Genomic DNA, 5000 nt, shown 5'->3' on the forward strand with positions numbered 1-5000 from the left:
TAACCTAACCTATATCGTACCGTAACCTAACCTATATCGTACCGTAACCTAACCTATATCGTACCGTAACCTAACCTATATCGTACCGTAACCTAACCTATATCGTACCGTAACCTAACCTATATCGTACCGTAACCTAACCTATATCGTACCGTAACCTAACCTATATCGTACCGTAACCTAACCTATATCGTACCGTAACCTAACCTATATCGTACCGTAACCTAACCTATATCGTACCGTAACCTAACCTATATCGTACCGTAACCTAACCTATGTCGTACCGTAACCTAACCTATGTCGTACCGTAACCTAACCTATATCGTACCGTAACCTAACCTATATCGTACCGTAACCTAACCTATGTCGTACCGTAACCTAACCTATGTCGTACCGTAACCTAACCTATGTCGTACCGTAACCTAACCTATGTCGTACCGTAACCTAACCTATGTCGTACCGTAACCTAACCTATGTCGTACCGTAACCTAACCTATGTCGTACCGTAACCTAACCTATGTCGTACCGTAACCTAACCTATGTCGTACCGTAACCTAACCTATGTCGTACCGTAACCTAACCTATGTCGTACCGTAACCTAACCTATGTCGTACCGTAACCTAACCTATGTCGTACCGTAACCTAACCTATGTCGTACCGTAACCTAACCTATGTCGTACCGTAACCTAACCTATGTCGTACCGTAACCTAACCTATGTCGTACCGTAACCTAACCTATGTCGTACCGTAACCTAACCTATGTCGTACCGTAACCTAACCTATGTCGTACCGTAACCTAACCTATGTCGTACCGTAACCTAACCTATGTCGTACCGTAACCTAACCTATGTCGTACCTTAACCTAACCTATGTCGTACCTTAACCTAACCTATGTCGTACCTTAACCTAACCTATGTCGTACCTTAACCTAACCTGTATTGCGCCTTAACCTAACCTGTATTGCGCCTTAACCTAACCTGTATTGCGCCTTAACCTAACCTGTATTGCGCCTTAACCTAACCTGTATTGCGCCTTAACCTAACCTGTATTGCGCCTTAACCTAACCTGTATTGCGCCTTAACCTAACCTGTATTGCGCCTTAACCTAACCTGTATTGCGCCTTAACCTAACCTGTATTGCGCCTTAACCTAACCTGTATTGCGCCTTAACCTAACCTGTATTGCGCCTTAACCTAACCTGTATTGCGCCTTAACCTAACCTGTATTGCGCCTTAACCTAACCTGTATTGCGCCTTAACCTAACCTGTATTGCGCCTTAACCTAACCTGTATTGCGCCTTAACCTAACCTGTATTGCGCCTTAACCTAACCTGTATTGCGCCTTAACCTAACCTGTATTGCGCCTTAACCTAACCTGTATTGCGCCTTAACCTAACCTGTATGGCGCCTTAACCTAACCTGTATGGCGCCTTAACGTAACCTGTATTGCGCCTTAACGTAACCTGTATTGCGCCTTAACGTAACCTATATTGCGCCTTAACCTAACCTATATTGCGCCTTAACGTAACCTATATTGCGCCTTAACGTAACCTATATTGCGCCTTAACCTAACCTATATTGCGCCTTAACCTAACCTATATTGCGCCTTAACCTAACCTATATTGCGCCTTAACCTAACCTATATTGCGCCTTAACCTAACCTATATTGCGCCTTAACCTAACCTATATTGCGCCTTAACGTAACCTATATTGCGCCTTAACCTAACCTATATTGCGCCTTAACCTAACCTATATTGCGCCTTAACCTAACCTATATTGCGCCTTAACGTAACCTATATTGCGCCTTAACGTAACCTATATTGCGCCTTAACGTAACCTATATTGCGCCTTAACCTAACCTATATTGCGCCTTAACCTAACCTATATTGCGCCTTAACCTAACCTATATTGCGCCTTAACGTAACCTATATTGCGCCTTAACGTAACCTATATTGCGCCTTAACGTAACCTATATTGCGCCTTAACGTAACCTATATTGCGCCTTAACGTAACCTATATTGCGCCTTAACGTAACCTATATTGCGCCTTAACGTAACCTATATTGCGCCTTAACCTAACCTATATTGCGCCTTAACGTAACCTATATTGCGCCTTAACGTAACCTATATTGCGCCTTAATGTAACCTATATTGCGCCTTAATGTAACCTATATTGCGCCTTAATGTAACCTACGTTGCGCCTTAACGTAACCTACGTTGCGCCTTAACGTAACCTACGTTGCGCCTTAACGTAACCTACGTTGCGCCTTAACGTAACCTACGTTGCGCCGTAACGTAACCTACGTTGCGCCGTAACGCAACCCACGTTGCGCCGTAACGTAACCCACGTTGCGCCGTAACGTAACACACGTTGGGCCTTAACCCAACACACGTTGGGCCTTAACCCAACACACGTTGGGCCTTAACCCAACACACGTTGGGCCTTAACCCAACACACGTTGGGCCTTAACCCAACACACGTTGGGCCTTAACCCAACACACGTTGGGCCTTAACCCAACACACGTTGGGCCTTAACCCAACACACGTTGGGCCTTAACCCAACACACGTTGGGCCTTAACCTGCTCTGTAATTGTCATACGACGCGTTAAATTAGTGTAGTGTTGCCTAACTGCAACCCCCGCAATATAGTTTGCTACTCGCACTGCCCGGTCCCCAGTGTATCGCTTCATGTTAAACACCTTGCAGCTATACACTGTAATGTGGATGGCAGCAGGACGTACATGCTCAATGCCCTTTGCAGTTGTTCATTGGCATTTGCAGTTGTTCATTGGCATTTGCATGGCGAAGCACTTAGCCTACGCTGTGGTACGGCCTGTGTCAACTGTCCGCTGATGTTGTACGTCCAAATCACACACTGTACTGCACATTGGTCCTCATGTACTGAATGATACATCGTGGTACATGTGACCGTACAACGACTGCGCCAACAACGGCGAACCATGCGGTCCAAATGTTGTGCACTCAGCTACGTGTCGTCTCCCTATAAGAGCTGGATTGCAGTGTGGTATGCCCTGGATGGCGATCAGCATGAGCCGTCTGTTGATGTAGTGGCGCGTGTTGTCAGACGTAGTCGTCTCTTCTCACACACCGTGATAGCATGGTGCACTGCGTTCCACATCTGCGACATGCGACAGAGGCCGGTTGACAGTCGTTCGCGCAATGGACATCGCATACGTACGGGGGCCACCTTCCACGTGTTCGCGAAGCGTGCACATGTTGTTGCGTGTATGTGGGCAGACATAGTGTGTCGTGACACCTGACACAGGCATGCAACAATCGTTGAATTTGCAAATGGCGATGGACGCCTACGTTTGCTGGTGACGTTACGCAAATGAACAACTGGTAAACCGTTGTGGTGCGGTTGTTCTCGCTAGAGGTGAATCAGTGATGGCGACGATCGGTTGAGCTACCAACCGGTTGTTCCAGCGATACCCACCATGCCCACGAACGTGAATGGCATCTGGGTGTGAAGCGATACGCGGCGGTGGCTGGGTGGGACCGTCCCCGGCCGGTGAGGGGGGGCCTCCCGGCGTGCTGGCCGCGCGGTGCGTGGGCGCACGCGCTACAGCCGGCTGGTGGGGGCGGCCAGTGGCAGGCGCGCCGGCCGACGGAGGCGGCAGGCGGCGCAGCTGCGCGCCGGCGCACCCTGCACGCGGCGCCGTGCGGCCAAAGTAGGTCCTCGCGGGCCCGGTGCGAAGCGCGGTGGACATCTGCAGTGTGCTGGTCCGATTGAGGACTGTGTGCGCTGAGGATGCGCCGCCGCCCGGCGCTCGGCGCCGCGACGCCGTCTGCTGCTCGGTCGCCTCTGCGGTTCTCGCAGGTGGTTTGTATCGCAGCTGTGCGGACGTGTTGGCGCGTGCGCTGTGCTGGGAGAGTTCGCTTCGGCACCCAAGTGGGGCTTTTGTCCTTCTGTGGCGCTGGCGTTGGAGCTGCCGGTCACCGTAGGTGGCGCGTGTTGTCTCCCGCCGGCAATGCCACGACAGCACGCTCCCGGGCCTCTGTCGGCAGCGGCAAGCTCAGTTGGGAGCACGGGTGGTCGCACCTAAAGCGTCTACTCGCCAAACTCCGGGCGATTGCGCCTCTCTCGAACCCGACCAAGTACTTAGGACGGCGCTGCGCGCCGCCGGGACCTGAGAGGGTTTCGAGGTGTATGGTGCAGGGGAGCTCAGCCTCCTCCTGTTTGCAGAATAATTGAGCGGACGCTTGCGTGTTCGCGCGGGCCCCCGGGACACACTCCCGGGCGGCCGGCTGCTCAGCTCTAGTTGACGCAGCTCCCTGGTTGATCCTGCCAGTAGTCATATGCTTGTCTCAAAGATTAAGCCATGCATGTCTCAGTACAAGCCGCATTAAGGTGAAACCGCGAATGGCTCATTAAATCAGTTATGGTTCCTTAGATCGTACCCACGTTACTTGGATAACTGTGGTAATTCTAGAGCTAATACATGCAAACAGAGTCCCGACCAGAGATGGAAGGGACGCTTTTATTAGATCAAAACCAATCGGTCGGCTCGTCTGGTCCGTTTGCCTTGGTGACTCTGAATAACTTTGGGCTGATCGCACGGTCCTCGTACCGGCGACGCATCTTTCAAATGTCTGCCTTATCAACTGTCGATGGTAGGTTCTGCGCCTACCATGGTTGTAACGGGTAACGGGGAATCAGGGTTCGATTCCGGAGAGGGAGCCTGAGAAACGGCTACCACATCCAAGGAAGGCAGCAGGCGCGCAAATTACCCACTCCCGGCACGGGGAGGTAGTGACGAAAAATAACGATACGGGACTCATCCGAGGCCCCGTAATCGGAATGAGTACACTTTAAATCCTTTAACGAGTATCTATTGGAGGGCAAGTCTGGTGCCAGCAGCCGCGGTAATTCCAGCTCCAATAGCGTATATTAAAGTTGTTGCGGTTAAAAAGCTCGTAGTTGGATTTGTGTCCCACGCTGTTGGTTCACCGCCCGTCGGTGTTTAACTGGCATGTATC

At 50.8% G+C, this 5000-nt stretch overlaps 1 non-coding gene across 1 annotated transcript in view; it reads left to right on the forward strand.

Annotated features, from left to right (window-relative positions):
- Positions 1-4292: 4292 nt before the first annotated feature.
- The window catches only part of LOC124572244, a 1910-nt gene continuing 1202 nt past the window's right edge, over positions 4293-5000 (forward strand). Inside the window, exon 1 of the ribosomal RNA XR_006971998.1 lies at positions 4293-5000. This exon is cut by the window's right edge and continues 1202 nt beyond it. This is a non-coding gene — a ribosomal RNA (small subunit ribosomal RNA).

The sequence above is a fragment of the Schistocerca americana genome, unplaced genomic scaffold, assembly GCF_021461395.2.
Source record: "Schistocerca americana isolate TAMUIC-IGC-003095 unplaced genomic scaffold, iqSchAmer2.1 HiC_scaffold_179, whole genome shotgun sequence".
Classification (NCBI taxonomy): Eukaryota; Metazoa; Arthropoda; class Insecta; order Orthoptera; family Acrididae; genus Schistocerca; species Schistocerca americana.